We start from the raw sequence: 24,681 nt of genomic DNA, 5'->3' as shown, positions 1-24,681 counted from the left end.
CAAGGAGGACATATTTCATGTGGCCTCTTAAGGAATTATATATGGGTTCGCTTTCCATAGCACAATATGAAGTATTTGAGCTAAGCTTAATGCCAATATATTTTTTCGTTGGCTAGAAAACCTCACTTCAATAGATGGGCTGACTGATATCACCAAACCGAATGTGAATTTTGCGATTATCAATCTTTCTCTCCTTCTATGGTGGAAGATATAAAAATAAATTCAAAGTATGCTAATATACTACCACATGTAAGCTCTCGACTTAATGTTTTGGCACATACCTAAATGTACGCATTGGAGCCACCGTGGTGCAATGGTTAGCATGCCCGCCTTGCATACACATGGTCGTGGATTCGATTCCTGCTTCGACCGAACACCAAAAAGCGGTGTATTATCCTACCTCAGTAATGCTGGTGACATTTCTGAGGGTTTCAATGCTTCTCTAAGTGGTTTCACTGCAATGTGGAACACCGTCCGGACTCGGGTATAAAAAGGAGGTCCCTTGTCATTGAGCTTAACATGGAATCGGGCAGCACTCAGTGATAAGAGAGAAGTTCACCACTGTGGTATCACAATGGACTGAGTAGTCTAAGTGATCCTGATACATCGGACAGCCATCTAACCTAACCTAACCTAACGAAATCGTAAGATTTTTTGTACCAATTTGGTATACAGTTTATGGTTAATTAATATACCAGGCAGCATTGGGATTCTTACTTCTGCCACTAAGAATTAAGGATCCCAAAAATGTACGTGGGCACTTGAACTTTCAAATAAGGAAACAGATTTTTTCAATTAGTATACTAGAATACGATATTAGTACACTGAAAGAAGAGTTTTCTTTTCTGACTACCGAAGTTTTAGACAAGCAAAGTTTTCCTTTGACTCTAAACAATTTTTTTTAAGCAAATAAAAAAGTTTAGAGACAATCGGTGCCTCACTTATCGTAAATTCGGATATAAAAGAAAATGCTTTGTAAGAATATCGTTTGTCTAAAATTTCGTTCGGGAGTAAAGTATTTTTTCTTTGCGTGTAGATATGCAAAAGCTTTGTAATAGGGAATTCGTGATTTTCTTTCGTAGGAAGATCGTTAATCCTTATGGCAATTTCATCAATATTCCTAACTTACAATATTTCCAACTTACATACTTCAAAAAAAGTATTGGTGTATACACACAAAGAAAAAAAACTTTTGAAAACGTGAAATTCGTTTGTTACAAATTTTTTATTTCTTCAATAATTTTTGTTTTTGAACCAACAACACAGTCCATTTCGTTTATATGAAGGACTGTTCTTTTCTGACTTTAAGTCTTTAATAACACACATTTTACAGTTTCATAGTAAAAATTTAATATAGTACCATGTAATATCGAACATCTTTTCGGAATCTTCCGAACATATCTGGAATATATGTAAAAAAAAAAAACTTGTTGGTGTTGGTGGATCGAACCCAGGTATGCAAGGCGGACGTATCAACCACTGGTCCACGGTACCCAACTAAATGTATGTTTCTGTTAAATAAAATTTGTTTAATCGTCTCGTGGGCGCCGCTCACTATGCTAAAGTAATATAATTTATAACGATAATTGTCTATTGATGAGAATAACAACTACGTAGCCCAGTGGATAGTGTGTTGGGTTACAAATTGCATGGTCCGCGGTTCGATTCTCCGTCCAGGTGAAAGGTAAAATTAAAAAAAATATATAAAATCGAATAATTTCTTCTACATTGTTTGTATTACAGAAAAATGTGATAAGAACTAAAAACTCTCGTGGAAGTGAGAAAGATGTGAGGGCAAATGCAATTAGACAGAAAAGATTGTATTTTGTTTTTTTTTTTTTGAGTTAGTCTTTATGAGATTGTTTTTTCATCGTGGTGAAGAATAAACGTTTATCACAAAAAGTATATACTTTTCTTCCAAATAAACTTCCATACAGCGAAAAGCAAATGGGAAACGAACTTTTTTGTCTAAAATTTCGTTTGGGAGAAAAGAATTATTTTATTGCGTGTAATCAATAGCCTATATCAAACGGACGGATATCATCTGATCGCCGCAGAATTTCACGATAATTAAGATTATGGGTGGCACTATTGGTCTAAGATCCCAAGTAATAAGCGCATTTTTATGTACATTAATACATTTATCAACACGTTTCCTTTGGTATATGCAATATATTTTAAAACAAATTTACCCACCTGAAAGTATGCAAATAATTCAATTTAAATTTTAGAAACTAAGGAAACCTGTAGGAGTTACGATTTATTACAGAAAGCACACTGTTATATTAACTCAAACATTATTCGACAGATATATGCAAGTCTACACTGAAAGAAGAGTTTTCTGAGGAAACAAATTTTAAACAAACTATTCTTTTGACGATAAAAAATTTTCTATTGAAGTAAATAAAAATCGTCAGATAAAATCACTCTTACAAATTCGGTTGTATTTGCGTTTTAATCAAATACTTTATAACAAAAGGGAATTTCGTTTGTCTAAAATTTCGTTCCAGAGGAAAATATTTTTTCCTTGGGTGTACCTTGTAAGAAAGTGTGCCACTTTTTATAACCTAAATCACTATATGGTATTTTGATTTGCGTTTAAAATGGGACTTCCAGAAATATTCTCTCTTTATTTATTTAATTTGGTTACTGTGCAACAAAACTCAACAATCTATAATTTTCAGTATATTCATTATACGAACAGATTATTATTAAACTCTACACATGATAATGTATACACCAGAGTTAATTAAAGCTTTTATCCAAAAACAAAGGCTACTATGGAGTAAATCTGATCCAATTTAGAAAAAGATCCCTTATATACATAAGTATCACGGATTTTCACAAATATGCTTAGATTACTCTTAATTCCCTAGCAATCTTCTTCAAATTTTGTTATTAGAATGATGGTAATCTTATCCTCATTTAATATCATCCAGAAAACTGCAAAGCATGAGTCCTATGTCAGACGACTTTTAATAATTTGACAACAGTTCAATAGTTTTATCCTTGGAAGAACATGTGAAATTGAATTAATACAATTTTCTTGGTCTGATTACTTCAATAATTTCTTTGACATTATCATGACACTTCACAATCTTTTATACGAAACTTTAAAAATAAGCACTTCAAACTACGTCAAATGATAAGAATGTCCAGTTTGTGATCATCCAATAGAGATTCCATGGTAATGAACACCTTTAATGTGAATTGCGATTTCAATTTCCTATTCATGGATATTTAATATATTCATGAATGAGTTTCCCACAATATTGATAATGAAATCAGATACCACATTTAACACATGATAATATAAGAAACTTTCATATTTTAACAATTCATCATTCAGTTATATCTCACCGAGTATCAACAGATAAACAGACATCCAACGAAATAAAATAAGAGTGTCCTAAAAAGCAAAATGTAGACCCAAATGTATATAATAGTTTATCAGGTTACGCACAAACTAATTTTGATATTAGCAAGTTGTCATATAACCACCATCCTTTGGTATTAGAACACCCTTAACGCTCTAAAAACAACAATGAATATGAGCAACAAACCCATCTATCTATTCATCCATCCATCCAACCCATCTGTATGCAAGTGTTGCTTGGTGAGATTGTTGATGTTATTCATATTGCTATTGTGGTCTACTCATATAGAAATAACATATTATTAAAATATGATATTATAAAACAATACAAAAATATATTATTCTTATCAGTTGTTCTATTCGTTTATTTTCATTTAGAACTAAATCGCCGAAAGGGGGGATGCATGATAATAATTATAGTATTAAAGTGGAGTATTCTATTTGAAAAAAAAAAATAGGGAATTATTTTGGAAGTAGATTACGAATGTAATCATGACAATGATAAGTGTATCGATGACTTAATAAAATGGTTTCTAGATCGTAACTTAGATTTGAAATAGTAAGTTGAATTTGAAGAAACCAAGAACTGACTTATGGTTCCAAGGTCAGCAGTTAATATTTGGATTAGATTGATGTATTGTTTTAAAGACAACAACTAGGTTTTAAACTAATCAAAGGACTAAATATGAAATAATGTAACTCTCAACGGAGACTATCAGCAAAGGATTTGATGTTCCTATATAGAAATAAATGAAGAATCCTTACATCACTTCTGACAATCAATGTTTCACGAGAATTACTTATTGACAGCAGGAAGTAGACCTGGCATTTTTAAGGTGATGAAAATTCAATCCTGAATTTGCAAATAAATCGACATTATGAAAATCTTACTTTTATTGATGGCATATTATATAAAATATCTCCAAAACTGTGGCTTCGCTTCCAAGAAAATACTGTAAATCGATTACTGGCTTTGATAAAAGTCCTGACATTTATGGATAAGATAAAATCCTCTCTTCTTCTCCTACTATAAAATCTTCTTTTATTTCCCTAATCATGGAATATCCCATATCCCTGTAAATAGTAAATCTTTACGACTAAAATTTGCTAAACAAATATTGTCTTATTTCAATTTTTATTACTATTGTTAAATAAATGAAAAACTTTTAAACAAACAAAATTACTACGAAATCATCATTTCGAATTATTTATCTTAAAAAGTGAGCAATTCTACTTACGTAATTGCTGTACGTGCCAATTGTTGGCATTTATTAATAAAAATGGTGATTAAAAAAAACAAAAAGAAATTATAGCAAAATTTCGAAATGTAAAAATATATTACGTCTTAACACATTCCTTTTTTTATATATATATACATATGTCATTGTTCTAACGAAACACTTGTCATATAGCCCAACATTGTGACAATTTTTTGGTGAAAGACTATTCAAAGATTTTAATACGAAAAATACGAAATCAAGGGAAAATAATAATAATACAATTAAAATTGAATCACAGTTTTTTTTCTAAGGCTCAACGCAACAAATTGTCTTTCTTTAAGATTATTAAGTGATATATTGATATACAGAATTTATTATTATTTGTTTTTTATAAAAGAAATAGGACAGCATGTGCTTGTCAATGTTGTGGAAATACTACATATGTTCCCAATTTTTTTTTTTTTTTTTGCCAAATTCATTACTTTCCAAGACTATTGTCTGTCTCTTATATTCCTTGAATTGGCATTCCTTAAATATGCAGACGAGAAAACCTCATACATTTGAATATCTTCCAAACCTGTTTTCGTTTTTATTTTTGTTTTGAAATATATGTATATTTTGAATAATTTTTCTTATTATGATTCCGATTCTCTATATGTTTGGTGCTTTCAAGTTCGAATGGGAGGGGGAAAAAATTAACAAAAACAAATAAAAACTCATACACAAACTGCTAAAAATATATTTCATTATTCAATGTCATATTCTATATATTCATTGGCTGGTTGTATACGATAGAGTTTTCCTCATTGTCGTTGATTTTGCATTTGCTTTGCGCCAAATAGGGTTTATGAGAATTCTGTGTTTTTTTTAATGGTTTATACGTAAATAAAATATATTTCCATTAATTTCGATTTCATCCCAAAACTTATAATTTTTGACAGTTTGATCACAATGTAGGAATACATTATTTTGGAGAATAATTTTCAGGATTATCCTTAGAAGAACAACCAAAAAAATACATAGATTTTCATCTCCATAAGAAATATAAAGTTAGTTGGCAAGTTGAGGTACAAACCTATCGAGTCAATTGCTAAAATATTATATAGACATTCGGTGTTGAGGTCTACAAGCTATTCTCAAAAATGCTCACAGCTTGGCGTCATGCCTATATTACAGACATTCGGTGTTCATGTCCTCAAAGTATTCTGAGAAATTCTCAGAGCATGTCCCCAAAGTCAAACCGTAGGCCAAGGACCCGAAGTATTTGTAGATATACATTTTTAAATAGAACTATTTGTAATTGTCATTAAACGCCGAAATATTCTATAAAGAAATATATGATACGATATACGATAGAGTTTTCCTCATTGTCGTTGATTTTGCATTTGCTTTGCGCCAAATAGGGTTTATAAGAATTCTGTGTTTTTTAATGATTTATACGTAAATAAAATATATTTCCATTAATTTCTATTTCATCCCAAAACTTATAATTTTAGAGAGTTTGATCACAATATAGGAATACATTATTTTGAAGAATAACTTTCAGGATTATCCTTAGAAAAACAACAAAAAATACATAGATTTTCATCTCTATAAGAAATATCTCATCTCTATATGGCAATTCAAAATAGTTCATTTGCTGCCTTAGATATTTTTCAGAAATTCTTGGATGTAATGTCTTTAAAAACTTAGAATAAAAATATTAGGCAATGTCCCCAAAATTGATAGTATAAGGTCATTTACTTTTCCTCGCAAAAATATAAATGAAACGATCTTGAGAGATCAAATAAAAAAATGGTTTCCTGAAAATATAATTTAAAAAATCCTAATGCATGTCCCCAAAATTTAAGTACAATAATACAAATTTATATTTTAAATAAATAAAGTACAAACCGAAGACATCCCATAATTTCCCGAGATATCAATAATCTTAAAAAGTATATCATTACTATTCCCTTTCAAATATTCAAAGATATGAAAAATATAGTTTCTACAGTATCTTAAAAAAAAAACTAAGAAATATTCTTTTGATACCATCGTGAATAATCTGAGAAACTCGATGCTTCCAAGCTATTACATAAAAAAGTGGTGCGTTATTTCCCCAAGCTTTTTAAACTTTTTAAGTACTCCCAGCAAAAAAATTTGGAAGTTCTTCTCAAGGCACAACTTTAAAAGAACTACCAAAAATGCTCTCCCAAAGATGTTTTTTATTTTAACTGCACAGGGAGTTCATTTGAGTCAATTTCTTTATAACTCGCTTTTTTCATATTTTTAATGGGTAATTAATTTTTTTTTTTTGTTTTTCATATAGGTTAAAAACAGATTAAGAATTAATAAAATTATTTAAATTTAGCCGAAAAAATGCTAATATCTTTGTAGAAAAATTTCGAATTTTTGAAAATATTTCATCACAAAAGATCGAGACCAGCGTTATAATGCATTAAAAATCATAAAAAAAGTTTAAAAATTATTTGTCAAAAACAGATTAAGAATTAATAAAATTATTTAAATTTAGCCGAAAAAAATGCTAAATTCTTTGTAGAAAAATTTCGAAATTTTGAAAATATTTAATGACAAAAGATCCAGACCAGCGTTATAATGCATTAAAAATCATAAATAATTTTAAAAATTTTTTGTCAAAATATCACAAAATTTCTTAATTCACATCCAAAACACTGAATTCGCCTCCCACCTTAAGAAGTGATGCCAATCCAGTGCAGCGGCTGTTAAAATGGTAGACATATGTCCTATGACAAGCCCATGTTAAACTCATCGCTTCTGCGTCAATTTAGCACCACTTCCGGATCCAAAAAGAACATTTTCACTACTTTTTTGGCGACGTCCCAAAAGTTAAGGTAATAGACATTCGGTGTTGAGGTCCTCAAACTATTCTCAAAAATGCTCACAGCATGGGGTCATGCCTGTATTACAGACATTCGGTGTTCATGTCCTCAAAGTATTCTGAGAAATTCTTAGAGCATGTCCCCAAAATCACAATCTAAAATATTAAATAGAACTATTTGTAATTATCATTAAACCCCGAAATATTCTATAAAGAAAACAATACAAATAATTTCTTACAACCTATAAATATTAGCTCAACCAGTTTTAAAATCCACGTTAATAAGAAAATATAAAACAAAATATAAACAATTATGTATTATTATGAAATAGTTTAGATTGGCCTTAAACACACAAACATTATCTACTTCCCGCATTTATAGGTCACAACTAGCGTTAAAACAGTTTTTTTTTTCGAAGGGGATGAGGGGGGTGGAGTGGGGGGGGGAGTGTACAGTTGTTGCACTTGTCGGTGATTAGAATGTTTATTATGAATTTACAATTTAATACCAACTATCATTGGAAAATAAATAAATAATATAAAACGATTGATTGGAAAATATATAGTCAGGAGCGTAAAGCAGAAAGATTCCATAAAAAAGGCCTTAACAAAGCATTTATATTTTTTTTTTACACTAATCAAAGACTCCGATAGATTTGTGATGAGGTTGGCCACTAAAAAAAACATTCTTTTGTCATTTCGTACATATAAAGGAGTGAGTCACGAGCGATATAATGATCGTAGATTCCTTTGTCAAGTTGGTCAAAAATTAATTTTATTTTCTCACTTAGATATTTTTTTAGGGACAAGCGAAAAAATCATTTAATAAAATTTCCTTTCAGGGGACAATGAAGCAGTATTTTGCTTCGACTTATATATAGACTGATTACTCTAAGTGAGACTGATTTGAAAACTGAAAATTTCCTTCAGGGGACAATGAAGCAGTATTTTGCTTCGACTTATATATAGACTGATTATTCTAAGTGAGACTGATTTGAAAACGGTCTGCCGCTATAACCTATACCTCATTTTTCCTAATGAGCATATAAACTCACATTTATACTTGTAAGTTACTCATTTGCTATCTATCACCAGCACCTATTTATCGATGTATAACTCATTATCGTTAAAAAATATTCAAACCACGCACACTCATCTACAACTGTTTGTTGAATCTAAAATTAATTCCATATTATTTTTATCTTTCTCGCAAATACAAAACAACATTTTGTTTAACAAACCACATTTAACTAAATAAATATTTAAACAATTAAAGTAAAAACGTCCTCAGATTAATTCAGATTCCAAGTTCACTATGTTATTGTCGACAAATGTAATTGGTTTTTGTTTTGTCAGCTTGTAATTAAATTTGAATGGTATTCTATAACTGAAATTTAGCCAAAAAAAGAAAATAGAATAAAAAAAAAACGTCCCATGTATCAAAAAGTTTGCGTTTGATGTCACCCGATTGTGGGTAATCGAATTTTAATATCTTGGAGAACAAAACAAGTGCCACCATTGGAGTGTAAATTCTTGGCATTACTTTCCGCTTCAATTTTCACCTGAATGGCTTTTAAACACACAATATATTCTACAGGTATATTAGGGTAGGCCAAACGATATATACATTGAGTTTTTAATCAACGTAACGAAATGCTAGGGCAGCTGAACAAAATCAGCCTAAAAGTAGGCAAACAATTTGTCATACAAAACAAACAAACCTGCCTACATTAAGAATAAATCAGGTCCTCAAACTTCGTAAACAAAATTCGCTTATCTAATTTTCGTTAATTATTGCGAATTTCAAGCTTTAACTACATTTCTATACATTATATTTTCCAAATAACAAAATCCATCCCATTTCTGACAAACAAATTTCCTGCTAACAACCTTTTTTGTACTCTAAAAAAATATCCGAACCCTGTATACTCCCCCAATACATACCATCCTATCTTTACACATTAAACTTTGGGACGATGATGTGTCATGCTTTGTAAACCCTTTAAACATTTACGTGAGTTGTCATGACATACCACCTTAATGTAAAACATAGGCGAGTAAAAATTCCTTTTGTTTTTTTTTTGTAATTTAGCTTTTAATACCACATCGAAGGTTAATAACTTTTCGTTTCATTGTGGCGATAGGTGTGTTCTCCTACGTTTTTTGTTCAGCTTTATTATTGATGATCGTACATTATTTATATCGAATGTGAATAGTGAACAAATTGTAATTTAACTAATTGAAATTGTAGAATTGAATCAAAAGGAAAGTGAAATAGAATCAGGAATAAATGTCAGCATAAACATAAATAACATAGGAAAGTATGGAAAGGGAATTTCATTAGCCGTCGTTATAGAGAATTGACAAACCCATAAAAATGTTAAATGAAATATTTAAAAAATTATAAATGAATAGTTTAGAAATATCAAAGACTTGCCCAAAAAATTGAATTTTTTATTTTATTAAACGAAATTTTAGAATATTCTTAAAATGACACTAAAAATGTACTTTAAAAGCAAATTAAAAAATCGTTACATAAATGTTTTTTTTTTTAAATACTTTATTAAAAGAGGAATTTCGTTCCCGAGGAAAGTATTTTTTCTTTGGGTGTATGTTCTGCATGGAATTTCTGAGTGTATGCTATAGAAGCTTTTACATTTCTTCTTTTACATTTTGCGATTTTTAAACCTTTAAGAACTTAATTTAGAAAACAACTAAACGTTTTATAACAAATTTTGAGGTTCAACCGTTAAAAGTTGAATTTAGGGGACATGCCTAAAACTTATGGTAAAATCAAAATTTTATTAGTTATACATTCTATAGAATTATACATTCTATAGAAAGACCTTAATAAATTCTAACACAATGTAAATTGAATGTGTCGCATTGTTATGCAACAGATTTTATAAAAAAAATAAAGTTCGACCGTTAAAAGTTGAATTTTGGGGACATGGCTAAAACTTAGCTTAAAATAGAAGTTTTATTCGTCATATCATAATATTTTTACAAAAAATTGAGAAAATCATATGAAAGATAAAAATGGTAACTTTGGGAACATACCTTAATAAATTCTAGCACAATGTAAATTGGATGTGTCGCATGGTTATGCAAACAAATTTTGTAAAAATTTTGAGGTTCGACCACTAAAAGTTGAATTTTGGGGACATGGCTAAAACTTATCGTAAAATCGAAGTTTTATTATTTATATAAATTCTGTATAAAATTTCAAGACCTGCTTCATCATATCTTTACAAAATATTGAGTAAAAATCGTATAACAGATAAAAAGGTAACTTTAGGGACATACCTTAATAAATTCTAGCACAATGTAAATTGGATGTGTCGCATTGTTATGCAAACAAATTTTGTAAAAATTTTGAGGTTCGACCACTAAAAGTTGAATTTGGGGGACGTGGCTAAAACTTATGGTAAAATCAAAATTTTATAAGTTATATATTCTATAGAAAGTTTAAAGACCTGCTTCATCACATTTTTTTACAAAATATTGTGAAAATCGTATAAAATATAAAAAAGGTAACTTTGGGGACATACCTTAATAAATTCTAGCACAATCTAAATTGAATTACTTTCAATATGACACTATATAAATTCTTTAAGGACTAATAAAACGTTCAATTGTTACTTGTAATAAATGCTCGTTTAGTTACTCTCCAACAAAATAATTTGTAATAACACACAAAAAATTTTTTTTCTGATTCAATCACCAAATTAATTGATCCAATTAATTTTTTAATTGAAATGTCTTCAATCACGAAAATGATAGTATCAATCACAGTTTTAATTGGGCATAGAAAAAATTCTTGATTAAAAAATTAATTAATTTTTTCAGCAAATTTCAATTAATTTTTTAATTGATTCAATTAAAAATTTAATTGATGTTGATTGCAAAACTCAATTAATTTATTAATTAAAAAAGGTAACTATTTTTAATTACTTTCTGAATTGGCTTAGAGTTTTTGTTTGGATTAACAAATGATTGTTTGAAATATATTTTTAATTAAAAATTTAAAAAAAATCAGCACTTTTTTTAACCCTTTCACTACCGAAAAGACACCAAATTCTATTTTTCCACTTAGTTTTGATTTATTTCTCGATGTTATTTTAGAGTAGAGTCTTTAATCTAAATAACCTATAAATATTTTCCATATTGGTGAGGTCCAAAATACATTTTTGTAAACTTCTTTAGAAATAAACGAAAAATACGACAATTTGAGACAATTTTTCTACTGTATGTTTCTAGTAAATGGACATTCATACGAAAACTATAGCTGACACTTTTTTGGGTTCTTTTTTGTTTTTTTGCTCACACTTTGAAGGACATTATAGGCCAAATAGCGCTTATTTTCGTAAGGCCACTTGGTCACAATTCAAGAATCAAATTTTCAAAACAAGCTCATATAGCTCTTGAAGTATTTGAAGTAGGTTTTCAAAATGGCAATTTCTGTTCTACATGCTGTAAGTTAGTACAAGTAAAAACAGAAGAAAAATTAAAGTTTTTAACATTAGGTTTATTTCGGTAGTGAAAGGGTTAACTGAATTAGTCTTCCGAATTTGATTAAAAAGTTAATTGTATAAATTAATTTTTTAATTAAAAATTTAAAAATTTTCAATCATTGACTTAATTAACTTAATGTTTCTATCATGATTAAAAAGTTAATTGTATCAATTAATTTATTAATTGAAAAAATTTTCAACTTCAATTAACTTTTTAATTGGAAATATTTTGGTGATATTTTTTTCTGTGAATGGGGAATTTTGTTTGTATAAAATTTCAATTTTTGTTTTCTTTGGATGTAGAGAAATTTGTGGAAATAATAATTTACCATCACTGGACGTTTTCGATTGTCATACATCATATTTTCTGGATTACTACTAAAGTGCTAAACATTTGTTGTTTCTATATTTTTATGTTACTATATTTTTTGCTAATAGCTCGTGGTAATGCTGCAGAGAAATATATAAAATATATTTCCATTTAATAGTAACTGCTTACCGGTTTGCCATACCGATGACTATAGATTATTCTAAATATTCAAAATATTCACGATCAATCTATTCTTTAATCTTTTTGTTTGGGGACATCACTCTACTACATAAGGAAAGAAACTTTGAGGACATTTTATAATATTTTTTCTTAATGTTTTTGATTTTTTTTTATAAAACATATCGATTTATTATTGTTGTTTTTACATATTCTAATCAATAATTTTGACAACATATACAATCAAATTCAATTTTTCTAAAAATGCAAGGTTTGGGGACATCACTTTACTACATAAGGAAAGAAACTTTGAGGACATGTCATAATATTTCTTCTCAATGTTTTTGTTTTTTTTTTATAAAACATATCGATTTATTATTGTTGTTTTTTATATATTCTAATCAATAATGTTGACAACATATACAATCAAATACAATTTTTCTAAAAATCCAAGGTTTGGGGACATCACTTAATACATAAAGAAAGAAACTTTGAGGACATGTCATAATATTTTTTCTCAATGTTTTTGGTTTTTTTTTTATAAAACATATCGATTTGTTATTGTTGTTTTTATATATTCTAATCAATAATTTTGACAACATATACAATCAAATACAATTTTTCTAAAAGTGCAAGGTTTGGGGACATCACTTTACTACATAAGGAAAGAATCGTTGAGGACATGTTATAATATTTTTTCTCAATGTTTTGTTTTTTAATAAAACATATCGATTTGTTATTGTTGTTTTTATATATTCTAATCAATAATTTTGACAACATTTATAATCAAATATAATTTTTCTAAAAATGAGAGGTATAGAAATAAGTTTTAAGAAAAATCCAATTGTGTACTTTGAGGTTTTATTTCAGTGATTTCTATACACTCTGTTGAAACTTTTACGAGAATTGCTCACCACTTACAACCACAAATATTCACAGAGTTTTAATTCGCAAAATATACATTCAAACTAAGACGAATTGTATAGGGGGAAATAATATTACCAAGAAATAAATTATGTTTATACTCTATAAATAACCCTTAATAACTGAGTCACTGATTCAGAAAATACTCTCATAGCAATTGCCACTGCTAGCATATTACTATTAGCAATCCGGGAAAAAACTGAAACAAAACTTATTTTTCGTTTAAATGTAAACCATTTCAGTGAAAGGGAATAAGTTTCTCTTACATATTCCAAGTATTATGGCCGGTTTCTCAATGTCTTGTTACTGTTTATCGTGTCGATAGAACATCTGATCCCTTACAAAAAATTTACTAACCGGTGGTCTACGCTCCTGTTAAGTATTAATCGAAGGATGAGAAATTGGCCATTAGAGTGTTACTCTAACGATATGGCTCATATGCCAATAAACCAAAATATTCGAGTACAATAGCTTATATATTTGGTGATTTTTTATTTTAGCTATAAATCAAAATTGTGTTTTGCGTTTGCCTTAAGGACATATTCTTCACACGCGTATAAACTTATGAGGCAAATGTATTCCGCATGCTATTGAAATTTATTTTTTTGTGAAACCAAACACCATGTTAAAAAAAAGCTTTAATAATAATCAAGTAGTATTTATTTTATCAATTTTCCATAATCGAGAAACGGTCAGTCATGCCGATCAGGGCTGAGATAGGAATAAGGCTAAACGGTTTGTTTTTTTTTCTTTTGGCCTAACGCAAACATGGTAAGATAACATATCTGTTTCAAGTCGACAAACCATTATGACTTCAATGATTTCTTTTCAAATTAATCTTCAATACGCAGCATATACTCAAGTGATATGTATTTAGAAAATCAATATTTTTTCAATATTTTTTCTTTCGAAAAAAACTACAACAAATATAAATCTTTCGATCACACTCAATTTTTGTTCAAGTAGTTTGACGACATTTATGACGCGTTAGCCACAGCAGACAGCAGCTGAAACCAATTCGAAATGAAAACGATTATAATAAGACAGAAAAAAGAAAACCAAAAACAAAACCAGAACGTAATCAAGATCTCGTGACGTAGTTATTTTCTAGGTATTGTAGAATTCGTCAGAAAATCAAGACATTGTATACGTAATTAAACCTACATGTGATATTAAAAAAATCACCGCAACTTCAGGTTTCATTAATCGATTTATCTATGTTCAAAAAATGTCACACAAAAGTGATCATGGTTTTTTTTTTGTTTTTTTTTTTTTCAATCGTATAGTGTAGGGGGAATATAAGAAATATTCAACATTGACGTCTTAGGGGGGTTAACACATTGGCATGGGGCCAATATTTGTGATCATAAAAATTTTAATTTGAATTTCGATATTCAAATATAGCAACAAACAAAAATCAAGTACAATTTAATTTCTTCGAAAAAGGCCTTGGTAACAAAAACAATAATGATACAATGACTAAAAAACAACTCACATTTATTATATTTCATACTTTGTCATAATGCCTAATTTAGCAAAGGTTAAAAACTTGAAATTTAAAAGCATACAACCATCACTGAAGTCTAAATTACACTTTTTGGAAAATAAACAATTTTATTAAGAATTAAACAAGTATATACGGCCGTAAGTTCGGCCAGGCCGAAGCTTATGTACCCTCCATCATGGATTGCGTAGAAACTTCTTCTAAACACTGCCATCCACAATCGAATTACTTAAGTTGCGGTAACGCTTGCCGATGGCAAGGTATCTTAAAACATCCTAACACCTAAATTGTATGTAAGTCCATACGTGGTATATCATCAAATCAAAAAAGATCGATCCAATACGTATATAATTCAGTTTTACAAAGTAGACATACAATTTTGACAAAATTTTCTACAGAAATAAAATTTTAACAAAATTTTCTATAGAAATAAAATTTTCACAAAATTTTCTATAGAAATAAAAATTTTGACAAAATATTCTATAGAAAGAAAATTTTGACAATCATTTCTACAGAAATAAAATGTTAACAAAATTTTCTATAGAAATAAACTTTTGACAAAATTTTCTATAGAAATAAAATCTTGGTAGATTATTTGTGGCTTGAGTGGCAACCATGATTATGAACCGAATAAAATTTGAACAAAATTTTTTATAGAAATAAAATTTTGACAAAATTTTCTATAGAAATAAAATTTTGAAAATGATGAAAATTTTATTATGAACCGAATAAAATTTTAACAAAATTTTCTCTAGAAATAAAATTTTGACAAAATTTTCTATAGAAATAAAATTTTGTTAGATTATTTTTGGCTCTAGTGGCAACCATGATTATGTACCAATTTTTGTGTGATTGGACCAATTCTGGTATGGTTGTTAGCGACCATATACTAACACCACGTTCCTAATTTGAACCGGATCGGATGAATTTTGCTGCTCCAAGAGGCTCCGGAGGTCAAATCTGGAGAACGTTTTATATGGGGGCTATATATAATTATGGACCGATAAGGACCAATTCTGGCACGGTTGTTAAAGATCAAATACTAACACCATGTTCCAAATTACAACCGGCTTGGATGAAAGTTGCTTCTCTTGGAGACTTCGCAAGCCAAATCTGGGGATCGGTTTATATGGGGGCTATATATAATTATGAACCGATGTGGACCAATTTTTGCATGGTTGTTAGAGACCATATACCAACATCATGTACCAAATTTCAGCCGGATCGGATGAAATTTGCTTCTCTTTGAGGCTCCGCAAGCCAAATCTGGGGATCGGTTTATATGGGGGTTATATATAATTATGGAGCGAAGTGGACCAATTTTTGCATGATTGTTAGAGACCATATACCAACACCATGTACCAAATTTCAGCCGGATCGGATGAAATTTGCTTCTCTTTGAGGCTCCGGAACCCAAATCTGGGGATCGGTTTATATGGGGGCTATATATAATTATGAACCGATGTGGACCAATTTTTGCATGGTTGTTAGAGACCATATACCAACATCATGTACCAAATTTCAGCCGGATCGGGTGAAATTTTCTTCTCTTTGAGGCTCCGCAAGCCAAATCTGGGGATCGGTTTATATGGGGGCTATATATAATTATGGACCGATGTGGACCAATTTTTGCATGGTTGGTAGAGACCATATACCAACACCATGTACCAAATTTCAGCCGGATCGGATGAAATATGCTTCTTCTAGAGGCTCCACAAGCCAAATCTGGGGATCGGTTTATATGGGGGCTATATATAATTATGAACCGATGTGGACCAATTTTTGCATGGTTATTAGAGACCATATACCAACATCATGTACCAAATTTCAGCCGGATCGGGTGAAATTTTCTTCTCTTTGAGGCTCCGCAAGCCAAATCTGGGGATCGGTTTATATGGGGGCTATATATAATTATGGACCGATGTGGACCAATTTTTGCATGGATGGTAGAGACCATATACCAACACCATGTACCAAATTTCAGCCGGATCGGATGAAATATGCTTCTTCTAGAGGTTCCACAAGCCAAATCTGGGGATCGGTTTATATGGGGGCTATATATAATTATGAACCGATGTGGACCAATTTTTGCATGGTTAGTAGAGACCATATACCAACACCATGTACCAAATTGAAATATGCTTCTGTTAGAGGCTCCACAAGCCAAATCTGAGGGTCCCTTTATATGGGGGCTATACGTAAAAGTGGACCGATATGGCCCATTTTCAATACCATAACAACTACTTGTGCCAAGTTTCAAGTCGATAGCTTGTTTCGTTCGGAAGTTAGCGTGATTTCAACAGACGGACGGACGGACGGACGGACGGACATGCTTAGATCGACTCAGAATTTCACCACGACCCAGAATATATATACTTTATGGGGTCTTAGAGCAATATTTCGATGTGTTACAAACGGAATGACAAAGTTAATATACCCCCATCCTATGATGGAGGGTATAAAAAAAAACAATTAATTATTATATAAAAATAATGAAAAATATTATTTCTTTACATGAAGAACTAATTTTTGATTAAAAATTCGTACACAATTTAAAAGCCAATTTAATGCAATACAATTATTTTCTGGTCACATCCGTTTATATGAAGAAAATATATAAAATATATACCAACATTTAACAAAGGTTAAAAACTTGAAATTTAAAACATTTAAACAAAGGACCATCACTGAAGTCTTTTTGGTAAATAAGAATTTTTTACTAAGAATTTAAAAAAAAAACAATTAATTATTATATAAAAATAATTAAAAATATTATTTCTTTAAATGAAGAACTAATTTTTTATTAAAAATCCATACACAATTCAAAAGCTAATTTGATGCAATGCAATTATTTTCTGGTCACATCCGTCTATAAGGAAAAAGGATATATAAAATATCTACCATAATATGTACATATTTTTTATTATTATTCATAAAATGTTTTATACAAAATGACTCATAACTAAAAGCCTATAAAATATGGTCCCTATTAATTCCTCTTCTAGCTTCTATTTAATATCCAATATCAATCAATCATATGCCCTAACAATGGAAGCTTTAGGAAATCATTTTAAACTTTGCCCATGCATCAATCTTTCATTTTCACTTTGACAATTTCTTGTTTTATAGTAAAAAGCATATATCACGGGCTAAGAAATTTAATATCCTTCCGTTACGATACGAATCTTGCTTTTTAACAGTGCTCACAAATCGTAGAAAAAGCATATATATACATTTTAAACCAAGCGAGTTCATGTCATCATTCCTGGAGTTGATTTCATGCCAGCAGACACGGAATAGAGAAATACATGTGAAGGATACGAGCATGATAAAAGAAAGAACACAGGTGTCGTTTGACATTAAGTCCCTGTAGACTATTTACGTTAGAGGTCATAGAACACTGGACAACCAGACAGACATACTGGCCTTACCAATACCCTAAGGAATTGGATCACACTCGTATCTCAGACAATATGATGAGCGAATGACATTATTTATGTTGTCATTTTCTAAGGGATCTTAAAGGACAATAAGGTGTTGAAGTTAATTTTAGCGTAAATCGTACACAGAAAAAAATTTCACGAAAATTTTTCCAATTAAAATTTTAATTGAATTTTAAAAAATATTCAATTAAAAATTTTATTGATACAACAAATTTTTTAATTGAAAAAAAAATCTATCACCAAAATAATAGTTTCACGAAAATGTTTCTAATTAAAATTTTAATTGAGTTTTAAAAAATATTCAATTAAAAATGTAATAGATTCAACAAATTTTGTAATTGAAAAATATATCAATCACACAAATAATAGGATCAATTAATTTTTTAATTGGATCAATTAATTTTTTAATTGGATCAACTAATTGTTTTAATTGACTTTCAATTAATTTTTTAATTGACTTTCAATTAATTTTTTAATTGACTTTCAATTAATTTTTTAATTGACTTTCAATTAATTTTTTAATTCATACTATCATTTCTGTGATTGAAGATATTTCAATTAAAAAAATAATTGGATCAATCAATTTCGTGATTAAATCAGAAAAAAAAATTGTTTGTGTATACATACAAAAAAATAATTAGTTGAAGTCTAATTGGTGGAAGTAAATAATTTTTAATTGAGATTTATTCATACATAAGGTTCTATTGTTGGTACATGTGGATGATTTTTGCTTATTAGAATTATAAAATTTAAATATATTTGCTATATTTATTAATTTATTATAATTTTAAAATTTGATTTTAATTTTTTGATTTTATATGATTTATTATAAAAAAATTATCGAATATAAAATAGGGTCTAACTTTTTTGCAGTGTAGATTAGGTCAAACGACTTCCCTTTTTGGACATGTACAAAAATAAAGGAAAACTAATATAGATTGTCGTCCACTCCTTATACAAGGTTTCTATTAAACATACAAAAAAATAGGCCAAAACAATTATAAAATGATGTCATGTTAAACATAGGGGATAATTTACTCAGCAACCACAAGGGGGAGAAATGGATAAACAGAGTCCCTGCTATAAAAGACAAAAACTGTGAAATCATCTTCATTTACACTAAAAATTCCCGTGTTGTCTATTATTTAAGGGAAGGTTATCTGGAGTATGAGGTGTTATCTTTCCTTTAAAAAACTACTTCGGCAAACCTAAAAATCACAAACTAAAAATGACATAATAACATAAGCTAATGTTAGATCTTGCAAACACACCTCACATTGTAGGTATAACCCGAAAATTTGGTTATATAGTAGCTAGCATATTTTAAAAATACTTGCCAAATTTCATTAAAATTTCATAGAAATTGTGAGTTTTGCAAAAATATGAGAAAATCAAAAGGATGAAATCTTCATAGCGAAGAAATACGAATTAAATGCATTTATATCCGTTTTTACATAAAAATGCATTTTTTCCAATTACATCTATATTAACTTAAACATTTTTTTTTTAATTTTCATTCCTTGAAATTGACGGTTCAGAGAGTGTAATCCAGTTTATCTACTATAGAAAATGTTTGTCAGTGTGGTTGCATACTTTCAGGCGCGACCCGAATCCATTTAAATGCACTATGAAATGAGAATGGAAAATTGATTGTAGTGTCGGCGAATTTTGGAAATAACATTTAAAAAATAATTTTGATTAAAATGAATTAATTAAAAAATGTCACAAAAATGTAAAATAATGACATTTGGTGGCACAGCACCTTTAATTTGTCCAGAAAGGCTAAATTTAATCTACTTAATGATGTCGTTATGACGATAATCACTTCAACAAATGTGAAAAAAAATTAAAATAAAACTCCATATATAATAAAATAATTTATCTATTACTCAATGAAACGATGGTTAAATTGGCTTAGATTAAAAACTATATCCTCTTCTAAACCAATACCGAAAGCCAAACGGCGGGAAAATTAAAAACAAACCTAATTTTACAATCAAGTCAAAATCTCATTCTCGCAACCTACTATTGAGTGCGATTAGTTTTTTTTCTAATTTAGATATACCTGGGGTGCTATATGGCAAATTACACGCTTGATTTAATATTTAAACAAATAAAATCTAAATAAACTGAAGCTTAATTAATGCTAAAATTAATTTTGTTAGAGATTTTATTAATCTACAAATGCTAACAACAAAAATTCTAAGTTTATTTGTGATATTTGTATAGTTTTGAATTTAGTTCAAATTACGTTTAACACTTGACTGATGTCAACAATTTCAGAATCTACTCTACTCATTTAAATGTGTAGACACGTTTTCGTAAGAAAAGTATTCAGACTTTTGTCAACAATGCAAATTATAAGCCGTAAATAAAATTTTGCATTAAACATCTAATTTTTATACAAACAAATCTGGGTTCGATTTGCTTCAAATCAGAATAAGATTTTGAATAGTAAAGCAATTACAAAACAAAACCTAAAAGAGTGAAAAACTATGGACAACAAAACCTCTTTAGCTTTCAGATATTTTCAAAAATGCAGCTGATGCTCATCATTCGTAGGCAACAATCAGGGGTTAATTTATACGAAGATGGGTCATTTTTCGAGCGGTGACAATTTTGTAATACCTTTTCGTATACGCCCTTTTTTATTTTACATGCATATATACTGTAATATTATTTTACATTTCAGAATAATAATCCCGTTTATCTACTATAGAAATATTTAAACCTTTGAGATTGCGGATATGATAGGGACTATAACAAATAATCGAGTTTAAATTTCAAGAAATGTTTTCTATGAAATTGGGATAAAGTGTGGCACTTTTTTAAATTGAGTATGCCATCTTTCATTGCGAGTGACACATTTTAAAAAATGAATCCATTACGGAGCACATTTGGAAGCCACCGTGGTGCAATTGTTAGCATGCCCGCCTTGCATAAACAGGGTCGTGGGTTCAAACCCAGTTTCGACCCAACACCAAAAAGTTTATCAGCGGTGGATTATTCCACCTCAATAATGCTGGCGACATTTGTTAGCGTTTCAAAGCTTCTCTAAGTGGTTTCACTGCAATGTAGAACGCCGTTCGGACTCGGCTATAAATAAGAGATCCCTAGTCAATGAGCTTAACATAGAATCGGGTAGCACTCAGTGATAAGAGAGAAGTTCACCACTGTGATATCACAATGGACTGAATAGCCTATGTAAGCCTTATCGGGCTGCCACTATACCTAATTTAATCCACTACGACCTCAAAACTCTTACTGAGTGTGTATTCCTCTCCAACTACACATATATCCTTTAGGAATAAAAATTTAGATAACAATTTCTATAGAAATAAAAGTTTTCTATAGAAATACAATTTCGACAAAATTTTCTATAAAAATAAAATTTAGATTAAAGTTTATATATATATAAAATTTTAACAAAATTTTCTATAGAAATAAAATTTTGACAAAATTTTCTATAGAAATAAAATTTTGACAGAATTTTCTAAAGAACTAAAATTTTGACAAAATTTTCTAAAGAACTAAAATTTTGACAAAATTTTCTAAAGAAATAAAATTTTGACAAAATTTTCTATAGAAATAAAATTTTGACAAAATTTTCTTTAAAAATAAAATTTTGACAAAATTTTCTATAGAAATAAAATTTTGATAAAATTTTCTATAGAAATAAAATTTTGACAAAATTTTCTATAGAAATAAAATTTTGACAAAATTTTCTAAAGATATAAAATTTGACAAAATTTTCTAAAGAAATAAAATTTTGACAAAATTTTCTAAAGAAATAAAATTTTGACAAAATTTTCTAAAGAAATAAAATTTTGACAAAATTTTCTAAAGAAATAAAATGTTGACACAATTTTCTAAAGAAAATAGAAATAAAATATCTATTTTTATAAAATATTTCGACGAAATATTTTATAACAAGTATATACAGCAGTAAGTTCGGCCGGGCCGAATCTTAAATACCCACCACCATGAACCAAATATTAGGGTTTCCTTTGAAATTTCAGGAGGGCTTGAGGACTTGAGGACACAACCCGAAGATAAATTTAAAGATTTCACCTATGAGGACTATATCAGATTCTGGATTTATAAGAACCATTTTTGTTTGAGGTTTAGAGGAATCATTAACATCTCTTGTAAGTGTGCAAGAAAATTATAAAATAACGTCTTGATTTGAAATCTTAAATCTGTAGAAGTAAAATCTGGAAATTTTACTTTGAGTTTCAAGCAATTTTCATGATCAGTGCGCCTTCTACACCCTCAAGAAGTGAAGTCGGTCTATATGGAGGCATTACCAAGTGGACCGATAAAAACTTAATCCGATACACGTTTTTGTGAGCCTAAAATACCAGAATATTTACAATTTCAGGCATATCAGATAAAAACTACGGTTTCTAGAAACCCAAGGAGTTAAATCGGGAGATCGTTCTTATGGGGGCTATACTAAAATATGGACCGATACTCACCATTTTCGGCACACCTCTTTGTGACCCGAAAATACCTCTAGATTTCCAATTTCAGGCAAATAGGATAAAAACTTCGGATTCTAGAAGCCCAAGAAGTAAAATTGGGGAATCGGTCTATATGGGGGCTACACCAAAATATGGATCGATACTCACCATTTTCGGCACACCCCTTTATGGTCCTACAATACCTCTAGATTTCCAATTTCAGACAAATTGGATAAAAACTACGGTTCCTATAAGCCCAAGACCCCAAATCGGGAGATCGGTCTATATGGGGGCTATACCATAATATGGACCGATACTCACAATTTTTGGCACACGTATTTGTGGTCCTACAATACCTCTAGATTTCCAATTTCAGGTAAATTGAATAAAAACTGCGGTTTCTATAAGCCCAAGAAGTAAAATCGGGAGATCGGTCTATATGGGGGCTATACCAAACTATGGACCGATACTCACAATTTTTGGCACACATATTTGTGGTCCTACAATACCTCTAGATTTCCAATTTCGGATAAATTGAATAAAAACTGCGGTTTCTATAAGCCCAAGAAGTAAAATCGGGAGATCGGTCTATATGGGGGCTATACCAAAATATGGACCGATACTCACAATTTTTGGCACACGTATTTGTGGTCCTAGAAATAATATTTTGTCACAATTTTCTATACAAATAAAATTTCAACAAAATTTTTAATAGAAATAAAATTTTTGAAACAATTTTCTAAAGAAATAAAATTTCGACAAAATTTTCTATAGAAATAAAATTTTGACAAAATTTTCTAAAAAAATAAAATTTTGACAAAATTTTCTAAAGAAATAAAATTTCGACGAAATATTTTATAAAAATAAAAGTTTAGACAAACTTTTCTATAAAAATAAAATTTAGATACAATTTTATATAGCAATAAAATTTCGACAATTTTTTCTATAGGAATAAAATTCCGACAAAATTTTTTATAGAAATAAAATTTCTACAAAATTTTCTATAAAATTTTAAGAAAATTTTCTATAGAAATAAAATTTTAAGAAAATTTTCTAAAGGAATACAATTTTGACAATATTTCGACGAAATATTTTATAAAAATAAAAGGTTAGACAAACTTTTCTATAAATATAAATTTTAGATAAAATTATATATAGAAATAAAATTTCGACAAATTTTTCTATAGAAATAAAATTTTTAGAAAATTTTCTATAGAAATAAGATTTAGAGAAAATAAAATTTTAAAAAAATTTTCTATAGAAATAAAATTTTGAGAACATTTTCGATAGAAATAAAATTTTGACAAAATTTTCTATAGAAATAAAATTTCGACAAAATTTTTATAGAAATAAAATTTTGAGAAAATTTTTTTCTATAGAAATAAAATTTCGACAAAATTTTATAGAAATACAATTTTGAGAAAATTTTCTATAGAAATAAAATTTTGAGAACATTTTCTATAGATATAAAATTTTGACAAAATGTTCTAAAGAAATAAAATTTTGAGAAAATGTTCAATAGAAATAAAAATTTGAGAATATTTGATATAATATTCTACACAAATAAAATTTTGTCATTATTTTCCAAAAATTCAATTAGGCCCTACTACCAAAGTCCATTGTATGTAAGTTCTTCCTTTTAGTAGAATTAGTAACTAAAATAACTAAAATAAAATAATAAAACATTTCTTTCGAAGAAAACCACAAATTTTTGATAAAAAAATATTTTTTTATTTGATAGATTTTTGGTAAAATTAATTTTTTTGGCATGAGTTGGGAGTATGTGGTTTTAGAATATTTCAAAATTTCAAAATTCGACGTTTTTCGTCAGTTTGTAGCCATACCCAAATGTGTCAAAGATAGCCTTTATAATAATTTTAGCTCTATCTAAAATCGTATGTCCTCAAA

General features: G+C 29.0%; 1 protein-coding gene across 7 annotated transcripts in view; it reads left to right on the top strand.

The window, feature by feature from the left end:
- nrv1 (nervana 1) overlaps positions 1-24,681 on the top strand; it is a 47,523-nt gene that overhangs the window by 2,015 nt on the left and 20,827 nt on the right. The window lies entirely within an intron of this gene.

Source organism: Haematobia irritans, chromosome 2 (genome assembly GCF_050003625.1).
Source record: "Haematobia irritans isolate KBUSLIRL chromosome 2, ASM5000362v1, whole genome shotgun sequence".
NCBI lineage: Eukaryota > Metazoa > Arthropoda > Insecta > Diptera > Muscidae > Haematobia > Haematobia irritans.
Note: the sequence above shows the minus strand (reverse complement) of the source record. Positions and strands in the feature narration are given on the sequence as shown.